General features: G+C 42.6%; 1 protein-coding gene across 1 annotated transcript in view; it reads left to right on the forward strand.

Moving 5' to 3' along the window:
- The window catches only part of PLCL2 (phospholipase C like 2), a 184,604-nt gene that overhangs the window by 41,294 nt on the left and 130,633 nt on the right, over nucleotides 1-12,677 (forward strand). The window lies entirely within an intron of this gene.

Below are 12,677 nucleotides of genomic sequence, written 5' to 3' on the forward strand. Positions count from 1 at the left end.
CATTGAACACATGAGCTAAAAACAATCTTTTGAGGAAAACAGCATCCAATTTCCCTAAGAGGAGATCCTATTTCACCATGCTCTCAGAATTACTCAAAGGCTGGGTGAGGATGTGGATGAGGAAAATAGGCGGTGCACTGCTGCCTGTATTTTAGGAAAAAAATGTGAAATAGGAACATGACAATCTTTGAAAGAATAAAGTTCTAAATTCCCAGAATATCACTGTTCATTTTCATATGCAAGTGCAAAAATGTTCTCTAAAGACAGGTGCAGATCATTTTAGCATGATCTTTACACTGCCTCTATTAATTAGGCAGTCATCAAGAGAGATTTTTGATTATGAAGAGTCCAAATAGAACTATTTTCTATTTATGTAGGGACACAGGAAATACTAAGATAGCTGTGTGGAAGAATCTCATCCAGGAAACTGGTAGCTATGGGGGGAAAAAGTTGAAGTTGCTTTGATTTTAGTAGGTTGGTTAAGTTGTACATATTTTTAGCAGGACAAAAAAAGAGAGAGTTGCATGCAACTATTTGAAAAGAATGTGATACAACAAAAGCTATTTTTAATCTGTGGTGGGGAAGAGGAAAATTCATGCTTTTTAATGGTTATGAATGTATAAAATTAATTCCTGCAAAGCAGAATCTTTACTGCTAGAATAGAATTTGGCTGTGCAGTTTTTGTTATGTTAAAACTTAGGCAGAATTTTAGTATTCAGAATTCAACACTGCAGTTTTTGAGTTTGTAATAGAAATGCTAAATTGAAACCTATTTTAAGTGTATAACTCCCCTCAAAATTTTAAAAGAATTCTGAAATTTTGAAATGGTCTAAAAATGGTAACTTTAAAGATTTGAAATCTCTTCATGCTTCTCTAACCAGATAGAACTGTCTTAGATAATGCATTGTGTCTCAACTCTCATAAGAGATTCTTTCCTTGGTCAAAAGAAATCATTCTTAAGATTTTCTAATTCCACCAAAGATGGCTATGGAGGAGGCTGGTATTTGGGTAATCTTCCCATGTATGTATTTGTTAATGGTGTAATATGTGTAAGAGAGGGCTTAGAAACTTTGGTAATAGACGCTATTGAAATGTATCCTGACAGTATATTTCTGTCAATAGGAAAATCATAATTGGCAATGGGCAAATGAAACATTCTATCTATAAATGAGTGTAGATTCCTTTCTTAGCCCACGATAATTGAAATGAACATATTATGTTTTAGGGGAAAAAAAATCTTTGTAGAGACAGCTAAATATGCTACCTCAAAAGAAGTAATCAAATTTTGGGATTTAATTAAAGACCGTCTCTTTCATCCCTCCTCCATCAAAGCATCCATTAATACTTTGGACAAACAAAAAGCTTCTGGAGGTAAAATTTGCATATGGAGCCCTGATTTCCCTATTGATACCTGCTATAAAAGTAGAAAAGGGTTTATTGGAGGAAATAGTAACCCTATTATATTTAAAATATAACTGCCTCTAAGAATGGATTTAAAAGATTACTAAGTATAATAAAATGTTTTAGACACTTAAATTCAGCTCACCTCCTGCCCCTTGTCCAGCCGGTGATTGAAATGTGACTTGTGTGGGACGCCCCCACTGGCCAGGGCGGGTCAGACTCCCTGCAGCATGTAGAAGGGCATCTCAGCCCTTTGTCCCTTGCTGGAGGGATCAGCTGAACCTCGGCCCCCAACAGTGGCCGCTCACCACTCTGGTGATTTGGAAGTAGGTGTGGGGGCAGGGAGCTGGCCTGTGAGGGTGCGTGTGTGACATCAGGAAACCTGGTTGTGAGGAGCAGGGAGGACAAGGCGGCTCACGGCTGTGAAGGGAGCGGGAGCACTCCAGGACAGCAGAAGCCCAGAGGCCGGTGAGTGAGGGGGGCCGAGGGTGCGTGGATGGAGGCCTGGATTTCTCTGTGCTGCCTCCTATTATCCGAAGGATCTTCAGCATAGAGTGCTGTTAGACTCATCACAGCACTAACCTCTCATTGGACTTCTGTTCCCAAGTAATTCTGTTTTCTTAAATGCTCTCACTCTCCCTATGTCAGAAGTACCCAGTGGCATGGGGCTAGTTGAGTTGCCTCACGCAACCACTTATGTTAGTTTTGGCCTTAAGTAAACATCAGTTCTTATTTTTCATTGCATTTGAGGAGTTTTCAGCCATTATTTCTTAAAACCTTACTGCTCTTTCTTCTCTTTCCTGTCCTTCCAGGATTCCCATTATGTGTATGTTGGTGGGACTGGTGATAGCTAGGGGTTTCTTAGTGTCCATTTTTCTTCATTCTCTTTTCCTTTCTGCTCCTCAGACTGGGTGGTATCAACTGACCTATCTTTAGGCTTGCTGATTCTTTCTTCTGCTTGCTCAGTGAAAATTTCATTTAGTTATTGTGCTTTACAAACCCAGAATTTCTGCTTGGTTCCTTTAAAAAACATCATTCCTAGCTACTTACTGATAATCTCTATTGGGTGAGACATCATTTTTGTGATTTCCTTTAGTTCTTTGTACATGGTTCCCTTTAGCTCTTGGAGCATATTTAAAATAGTTGATTTAAAGTCTTCATCTAATAAGGCCAATGTGTGTGCTTCCTTAGGGACAGTTTCTGTTAGTGACTTTTCCCCTCCTTGTATATGAGCCATATTTTCTTATTTCTTTACATGCTGTGAAATCTTTTTGTGGAAAATGGGACATTTTTAATATACTAATGTGGCAAGTCTGAAAATCAGATTCTTCTTAGTCCCCAGGGTTTGTTGCTGCTTCTTGTAGCTGCTGTTGCTTGTTTTGTGACTTTTCTGTACTAATTTTGTTATGTCTGTATTCTTTGTCATGTGTGGCCGTCACTATCTCCGTTCTGTTAGCTTAGTGTTTAGCTGGTGTTTGGATTGACATTGACAGCTCTGCCTTAGCCTTCACCTCCTGTATGCACAGAAGGTGCCAGCCAGAGGCGAGTCAGCCAGAGGTGAGAGTTTGCAGTTATCTCAGGGCTTTCTTGAGCATGTACTTAGGCCCATGCATGCACATGACTGTCTAGATTCCCAGGAATCTGTCTGATCTTTTTGGTCAAGTGCTCTACCACTCAGCTATAATAACCCCTCTATGTCTGGTCTTTTTAAAGCATTTGTTGGACAAAGCATCTCATTCCCCAAATTTTCCTCCCAAGCTATTTGGCCAGTTTCTTGTTTACCTCAACAGTTGCTTATTGCCTCAGGCACCAGCTATTAATATATTTGCTTTCAAGTGCTTTTGACAACCCCCTGGGGCAGCCAGCTCAGTGTTGGTAGAGTTCCACGTTAGGAGAGATGTGGTTGGTGATGCCCTTCAAGCTAACGTCATGAGGCAGATCAAAACAAACAACCCAGTTCTTTCAGAACAAACTCCATTCTGCTTCTTCTGGTGATGGTGTCCATACAGGGAATATGGGCTTTTGTCTTCAAGGCCCTTCACTGAGCTGGGGAGCAAGGGACCGGGCCAGGGTAAGTTATAATACTGTGAGGTGGCTGGCTTTTCCTACTGAGATGTAGCTGTTTTTTTATTAAATGTTCCTCTGGTTGCTGCAATGTTTTGGTTGTTTCCACAATTCCAAAAAAGTTGATTTTGACGGCTGTGCCAGTTTATTTGGTGCTTTCATGGAGCAGTGAACTTTTGGAATTTCCTACTCTGCCATTTTCACTATGTCCCTGACAATCTCGCTTTGGTTTTATAGGCTGCTATCGACTTGAAACAGAAACTGCTTAATTTAAACTCTGTCTCGCACTGAACCTTTCTTGATGAATCTTTTTCACTGAAATTTATGAATGGATATACCCTTTATTGCTTATACATTTGCTATCGCAACATTTGGTTTTCTTACATGTTTTCCATGTTCCTCTAGAGTCTATAGGCGTATCTGGAGCAATTTTATTGATTTTCCAAGTTAATGTAATAAAAATAAAAATTAATGTAAAAAATTTTCCAAGTTAATGTAATAAAAATGTAATGTAAGATCTAGTGTCTTCTTTTAGTAAGATTCCCTTGCATGGCAATAAATAAGATAAAACTTAGCAAGTCCTAACCATTGCTGCAAGGTGCAACTTTTCTAGAACTTATCTAACTTCTAAATAGTGTTCATTGTACACTTTTATGTGTGTTATTACTTGATTGGTGACTGTCTTACCCACCAGTCTAAGAACGCTTTAATGCAAAGACAACTTCTGTTTTTATTCACCTTTGTACCCCTAGCACTAGGCATGGTGCCTGGCACACAGTAGGTGCTCAAGGAACAGTAGTATGAATGAATAAACATAGGGGCTGTTAGATGAAGACTATGGAGTGAAGACCTATATGACTTGAATTATCTAGACCTTTAAAATAGTGGAGTTACAGGAAAGCTTCCTGGGTCAAATAATGCATTTTCAAGTTTCATCCTTAGTTTTTGTGGCTTACTCAGAAAGGACTAGAAACCATATTCTGTGTACCCCTCTCTTTTAATCACTTTCTATTAGACCTTCAGGACAATCTTTTTCTTTGTATTCAAAAGAACACAAAAGGCTCTTAGGTCATAGAATATCTTTAACAAGAAGCGTGGGCTCTAAATCAGAAGTCTACGATTTTAGCATTCCAGGCATTGGAACCATCAGCTGTGTGAACAAGTTAACTTTTCCATAACCTTCAGTCACCCTCTGATTGTTGCCGGTTCAGGGGCTTTGGCACAAAGAGTGAAGGACGATAGATTTCCACCTCGGCTCTGTAATTACGGGCCATTGCTGTTTCCCGGTGGGATAGAAGGTGCTTTACCCGTGCTGTCAGTGTACGTCAGTGCTTCGCTGGAAGCAATGGTTCTTACTAGGTATTAGAAGATACCTAGTAAGGTATCCGAACTTCAGATTTTGTTCAGCTTTACTTCACGTATATGGAATTTAAATCTACAGAGTATAGATTTTTGTTCTTGTCTTTGTTATTTAGTTTGAGTGACCTAAGTCGTACAGTTGATCAGTATGTCTTGTTGGCACACCTGTTTATCTTAACCGATTCAAGTTATAAACATGAGCTGCATTGTTCATTTTGTTTCTTGCAGTTAGCCACTGTGCCTTTTTTGTTTTTTTATTGAGATGTAATTCCCCTACCAGAAAATGTACCCTTTTAAAGTGTACATTTCATGGGTTTTTAGTATATTCACAGTTGTACAACTGTCACCGGTATCTAGAACATTTTTATCTCGCTCAAAAGAAACACCCTGCCCATTAGCAGTCACTCCCAGCGCCTGGTGACCACAAATTTACTTTCTATCTCTTTAAATTGCCTATTTTGGACAGCTCATATAAATGGAATCAGAGGCTATGTGGTCTTTTGCAACCGGCACGTTTCACTTAACATACTGTTTTGCAGGTACTTGCATGCAGTAGCAGGTAGTATCAGCACTTCGTTCTTTATTATGGCTCAGTCCTTGTTCGTCCTATGGCTCTACCCCATTTTGTGTGTCTGTTTATCACCTGATGGCCGTGTGGGTTACTTCCACCTTTTGGCTATTATGAATAATGCCACTGTGAACATTTGTATATTTGTGTAGGCATGTGTTTTCATTTCTCTTTGGCCGTATACTTAGAAGTGGAATTAATGGGTCATATGTGGTAACTCTGTGTTTAATTTTTTGAGGAATCGACAAATGCTTTCTGAAGTGGCCCAGGTCATTGTTTTAGGTCCACAAAACAAACAAGTGACCTATTGGCTCACACTTCTATAAACTGAATGTTTCAAGTGCTGTAATAGTTTGCAGGAAGAGTATCTGGATGAAAACAGTTAAAATTATTTTCTTTTGATTACCCTCTCCAGGGCTTCTAAATCTTACTGCCATGCTTATCAGAATTAAGAAATGCTGGTGTTTCTACTTAGCTTGCTTCAGATTGCTCACAAATTTTGAAAAAACCCATTATTTATAGCATCAAATACTTTAGAATCAGACAGATGTGATTTCTGGCTCTGACGCTAGGTTCCTAGCAGTGTCACTTTGGGAGAATAACTTCCTTTCTCGAACCTCAGTTTCCTCCTCTGTAGAATACTTCTAGGTGTAATTTACTTACATCTGTAAGTATTAGAATGAGGTCATGTATGGAGAGCACTTCTCAGGCACTCAATAAATGTTAATCATTGTTAACCTTATTATTACTGCTATATTGTTACTTAACTGCAGAGATTTTTCTTTGGAAGAATAAATAATATTTTAAAGATACTCTCTGAAACTGCTTGGAGATGAAACTTGTTTTACTGTAATGATCAGATTTTCATGCTAGCAAAGAAAATAATGTATAATCAAAACTTTTAAGGTGAGGGGAGAATGGGAGAATAGTTGAAAAAAATCAATTCGAAACTGCATTTTGGTAGTTTTTATTCATTTTATCCTTGGTCTATTAAAAATTAAAGCAATTTGTTCTTTTTTTCCTTCTTTCCTGAAGTAAAAAAAATTGGACACAGAAATTTTTTAAAAAAATATTTATTATTTTAGAGAGAGAGAGTGCATGTGAGTGGGGGGAGAGCAGAGGGAAAGGGAGAGAGAGAGAGAGGGAGAGAGTATCTGAAGCAGACTCCACACTGAGCATGGAGCCTGCGGGGCTTGACCTCATGACCCTGATACCATGACCTGAGCCAAAACCAAGAGTCAGATGCTTAACGGTCTGTGCCAGGCAGGCACCCCCAGAGAAAGTTTTTTCTTTGAGTTGAGATGAAATGTTAAAGCCACCATCCCTTTTAGCACCACTTTAAAGGTACTCTGTAAGAAAGAATAGGGTTAACCCTTCACAGAATGTTTGCAAGACATTTGATTGTACAATAAGGTGTCTCCTGTCACGTTTCCCTTTAATTTTGCTTTGTGATAATAAGTAACCAAACAAAATGAATTCTTCCAGTAATTGTCCCATCATGTAATGCTGTCAACACATGCAAATAAAATATTATAAAATGCAAAACATATGAAATAAACAACTGAAATCAAGAATGAAAATGGGCAAGAACGGTTAGTGAACATTCTATCAAACCCTCTTTAGTTGTTGAAAAGGAATGCATCTTGGCTCAGCCTTTGTTCTTTTTTTTTTTTTTTATTTATTCATTTGACAGAGAGAGAGAGTAGAAGCAAGGGGAGCGGAAGGCAGAGGGAGAGGGAGAGGGAGAAGCAGGCTCTCCACTGAGCAGGGAGCCCAACGCGGGCCTCGATCCCAGGACCCCGGGATCACGACCCGAGCCAAAGGCAGATGCCCAACTGACTGAGCCACCCAGGTGCCCCGCAGCCTTTGTTCTAAATGGGATGTCCCATTCTCTACATCTGGAACATTTTACTAAGTCTTTGTGGCTTGGTAGCATCAGCAACTTTAGAGTTGGAGGGGACCTTGGGAGTAAAGATCAGTCTAGCTTAGGGTTTCTCAGCCTGGGCACTCTTGACATTTTAGGCTCGTAATTCTTTGTTGAGGGGGCTATCTTGTATATTGTAGGGTGTTGAATCCTGATCAACATCCCTGATCGGTTGCATTTCCCTTCCTTTTCCCTCACCTTCCTCACTTAGCTAAAAGTGTTTCCAGACTTTGCCATATGTCCTCTGGGAGAAAAATTGTTCCCTGTTGAGAATCACCAGTCTAGTGTTTGCCAAAGCATGCACCCCTTGGAGCACCACTCACTCTGGAGGGCCTGGGATACTCCAGGAAGAGGGAATTCTGTGCTCAGATAGGTTGGAGAGACCCTTATTAAACAACAGTAAAAGACTGACAGAGCTTTTAATATGCTATCTAATGTGAATTGCCAAGAAGAGAACATGCTGCATGTCTCCACTTATTTGACTACAGACCTTTTCTCAAAGGGAAGCTTACAGGATGTAACACACTTCCATTCCCTGATCCAAGTCTGTTTTCCAAGTGAAGAAACCGAGGTCTAGGGAGGCAGCCAAAGGCTCCACATTAATGAATTTCATAATTGCTGAGGGAGCACCTCCTACCCACTGGCCTCAGTGTTAGGGCCGGGGAGACAGTGACAGCACACAGGATAGGCAGATAGAGGCCTGGCGACTACAACACTGGGTGGGTGACGCGAGCACAGTGCATCGAACCTGAGGCACCTGCGGAGGTGACGGTAGACCAGTTGGAGAGACCAACCAATAGACTGGCTCTAGACAGATTTTGACTCTGCGTAATAATTGAAGCCGGGGACTGAATGAGAGCACCCTAGGGATGAGGAGGCAAGGCCAGACCCCTGGGGACATCAGTGTTTAAGGGCACACAAAGAGCAGCCCCAGTGGAGACCAAGGAGGAAGTGGGAGGAAGCGTGCGGCCAGGTGAAGGGCTGCGTTCTGGTGCGGCAGAGAAGCGGCAGGCTGGAGCGGCCGAGGGCTTAGTTAGACTCCGGGGCTGAGCCTAACTGCCTTGCTCGCAGGCTGTGGGACACTGGGTGCATGGTACTCTGCTTCTCAAAGGTTTGATTTATAGAAGGGGTGTGATCGTCAAACCCACTTCATCAGCTGGCAGTGAAGGCTAGAAGTCTGCACAGTTGGGAGCCTTGTACTTGGCCCCAAGAGGCGCTCAGTGAGCCCAGGACGATAGCATCATTAGTATTATCAAATAAGCCGAGGACTCAGACACTGCACTCGGCGCGACGGAGGTTGTGGGTGACCTTGACGAAAAGCCACTTGCATGGAGTGACAGTCTGAGGAGCGAGTAGGAGGTGGGAGAGTAGAGGCTGTGCCTGTAGACATTTTCCCAAGGTTAGCTGTGAATGGTTTGAGCGAGGGCTGCTGCTGGAGACAGTCGGCTTTGGGGGACAGGTTTGGAAGAAATAGATGGGAGGCTTTGGAGCGAGAGGCCGGGGGCCGGCTGTGGTGAAGCCCGGCAAGGGCTGGCGGGAACTGGGGACGGTGCCGGCGGCGGGGACCCCGAGCCAAACTGCCCTTCACCAGGACTTGCCTCGGAGGGTCCAGATCCCGCCGGCGGGTTCCTGAAGACCGGGGCTTAGTGCACCATTGTGGCGTTGTCTGCACGAAGAGTACGGATTTCACATCCCGAAAGGGCTTCTGACGAGCAGGCAAGAGTCGGAGCACCTCAGTACAGTTGTCACACACTCTGGGATGTGCCTTGGAATACAGACTCGCTCTGCAGTCGTTAACTTAAAAAAAAAAACAAGCCTCCCAAACCCCACTCTGAACTCAGCCGTCGGCGCTTGTCCTGATTTCCCTGCACGCAGATGCGTCTGCCAACATCCCTTCGTCCTCTGGTAGCCGCGGATGCGGTGTTTCTCTGACGAAGGAGAGCAGGCGGGGAGCAATTCCCACTGTCCCCCAGTCTTGGAGGATTGGGGGAACCTAGGCTTCCCGAAGCGTAAAGAGAGGGGAATGCTGTCTGTCTCCTGACACGGGAACTGGATGAGTCTCAGGGCTCCATGCTTGAATCCAGAGGGGCCAGTGGGTAACTGGTGCACGTCTTGACTGGCCTGTAGGGCCTGGCCTGTAACCCCAGTGCTGACTTTGTTTCCACACTTGTCTCTGGACTCCCCGAGGAAGGCCTGCAGGTTACCTCCCGTAGGGCCTCAGGGACTGTCAGGAAGGTGGAGGCCTCTCTCTGCAGATGGAGAAATACCGTGGGGGGGAACCAGCACAAGGACGCGGAAGGGTCCCATGACTGAATTTAGAGGTGGGCTCTTCCAGCCAGACTTTGCCTGGCGTGTGTTCTCCCTCAGGACCTGGAACGGGGCTCCTCGGTGGCACCTGCTCCTTGTTTATTCCCTTTTCTTTCTGCCTAAAAAACATTGGATGTGGTCAGAGGATGCTTTTGATTATTTGTCCAGTTAACTTGAGGAAGTAACCTCGTGGGTTCCTGTATTTATGTCCCTCAGTCTGAAGACAAGCAAGACTTCCTGAGTAGATGGAAGAACCCCCAAATTTGAGGGAGTGTTCCGGGCGCACGGATACTTGCGGTGGAGAGAAAGCAGTGGCCCTCCCTCGACGACTGCAGGGAAGAGCCAGTGCTGGGAACAGCTGTGTTGAGCTGTCTCCTAATTGTTATTTATTCTATCTGTAGATCTGCGGTCCAACAAATGTATGAATAGGACCTTTGCTGATCATATCTCCTTGTTTTGATCAGAACTGCTGTAAATAAGAGCGTTGTAATGTGCTGTTTGCTTAAACTCCTAGGGCTTTACCATAGTTCCGTGTTTTTTTCTTTTGATGCAGGCTTCGTCAGCCTCTGTTCATTTCTAAGAAGTTGAACCTAGAGTCGTAAACCTAGAGTTCTGGAAACTCCCCGAGCGACTGCTTCTCTGATCTGTGAACCCCGTCATCTCTCCTAACCTTGATTCACTTGTTTTCTTATGCCACGTGGAAGGCTCCTGAAACTCAGCATGTCCCATATGTGAAGACTGGCTCCTTAAGTCTCCTCCTCCCCCAGTAGTTCTGTGTCGTGAATGGCATTGTTTATGACCCAAGCAAGAAATCTCGGAGCCATCTTTATCTCCTTTTTCTCTCAGCTCCAGTGTGCATTTGATGATTCCATTTTCTGAGGTGTCCATTCTGGTCAAGGAAGCCTGCGCTCTTTCATGTCTGCAGAGGGTGGTGTAGGGCCTGTATCCCTACATTAATGCATCTGTGTGGAATTCTCTTCCTCTTGGCTAGTTCCCAGTCCCCCACCCAGTGTCACATCCTCAGCAGAGCCTTCCTCTCTGAGCCCCCTTCCCCGGGAGATGCACTCCCTTCTTCCTCCGGATTGCCATTTCTTTTTTCACTCTAACGTGCATGAAATTATTGGGTGATTTTGTATTTGTATTGGCTCTTCGGCTGGCGCGCGAGGTCTCTGAGGGTAGGAGTCTAGTTTGTACTTAGATCCATTCTAGCACCTATGTCAGTGCAGAAACAGGTGACTACACTTACCTGACTTAAAGTTAGAAAAAGATATGTACAATCAAAGACAAACAATTAAATGATGCTTATTATTTTTTGGTTGATCTCTTTTTAGTTCTTTTTTTGTCTTCCTTTACTCATTTGCTTCTCTCACTTAGAAAGAAGTACATGAAAGTTCTTTTTCTATAAAAACAATTTAAATACAGTCTTTCTGTGTCAACAGACAGAATAACCTGGTTGCATTCTCACTGTTCCACCAAAATGCAGTTTAATTAACATCTGCTGACGTTATAGAGGCAAGGCATGGTCTTAGAGGCTGAGTGTCCAGGTTCTAGGCCTGGTACTGCCACTTTTTCCCTGACTGACCCTAGCCAAGTCTCCAGTGTTTTCAGGCTCTGTGTTCTCCTTTGCAACAGGAGACTTATAATACCTACCTGATAAGGTTATTTTAAGGATTAGATGAGATCTGGATATGAAAGCATCTTGTATAGTGTAAGACCTAGAGTAAATTCTGATATAGAAAAACCTCTCATGGGGCGCCTGGGTGGCTCAGTCAGTTGAGTGTCTAGCTCTTGATTTCAGCTCAGGTCATGATCTCGAGGTCGTGAGATGGAGCCCTGCCTCTGCCTCCATGCTCAACAGCATGGAGTGTGCTTGAGGGTTTCTCTCTCCTTCTGCCACTCTCCCCACTTGTGTGTGCTCTCTCTTTCTCTTCAAATAAATAAATAAATAAATAAAATCTTAAAAAAAAAAAAAGAACAACGTTTCTTGTAATTTGTAAGTTGCATCTGAATGCATATATATTTGTTAGATCTGGATTTGACACTCATTCTACTAGTTGGTTTATGTAGGATCAGCTGTGAATATATGTGATGTCTTGAAGACTGCGTTTTCCAGATCTGTCTTCATTTCATGTTAGTAGCATCCTTTTGTGTTATTCACAACTTATGAATATTACTTCAGCTGATGGTTTTATAAGACAACTAGACTGAATTTTTCTCTTCTCACTTAAGAATTTTTGGAATTCTCATTATTTCTCTCCCATTTTTGGATAATATTAAATTAATGGTATCTTCTTAAAAAAACTTGGTAATTTAGCAATTTTATTTTTGAGGTATTTATTTTCATCTTTGCATGAAGACGAGAGTAAGGTGTTTCATGGTTATCATCACTTTGGAGTTTCTACTGAATTTTCTCTCTGTCCATTGCCGTTCTCCTTTGGAAAAGGGCCTTCTCTCCATAGGCATATGCTGGTTTAGTTGGGGTGAGCGTGATACTTGGTTGGCACCAGGATATATAGGAGATCTGGAGCATAGTATTTCCTTGCACATATCTTTAAGTTGTAGGAAAAACAACTCTGAGGCATGGACTTACAACTTAATAGTTGTAGACACAATCTATAACCTAGTACTGATTTCCAGGGGAAATCAGCCCACCCTGTTTGTCCTGCCATGTTGGCTGTGCCAAGTCAAAGGAAAAGCCCATTGGAATGAAGGGTTTTATTCCTCCCTCTTTGTTTCTTCCTTTCCTTGTTTTCCTTGGTCTGTCCATTTTTTTATGGTAATATGGGCTGCAAAAGCAGAATTTGTAGTTAGTGCTATTTGGCTGTACAAATTCATACTTCTGCTTTTCCTTTAAGGTTGATTTCAGCACTACTTTCTGGGAAGAAACCATACTAGTTTCATGTTGCCTCCAAGAAAATGGAATGTACTTAAGTATTGTTAGACAGGGGGAGTATTTAATAATGGCTGCTGCTCAGGACATTGTGGGATGAAGGACTGAGAAAGAGGAGCAGAACAGACCCAAGAGAGAAGGCCATAGCCCTCCTCTGAGACATA

Source organism: Ursus arctos, unplaced genomic scaffold (assembly GCF_023065955.2).
Source record: "Ursus arctos isolate Adak ecotype North America unplaced genomic scaffold, UrsArc2.0 scaffold_20, whole genome shotgun sequence".
NCBI classification, from domain to species: domain Eukaryota; kingdom Metazoa; phylum Chordata; class Mammalia; order Carnivora; family Ursidae; genus Ursus; species Ursus arctos.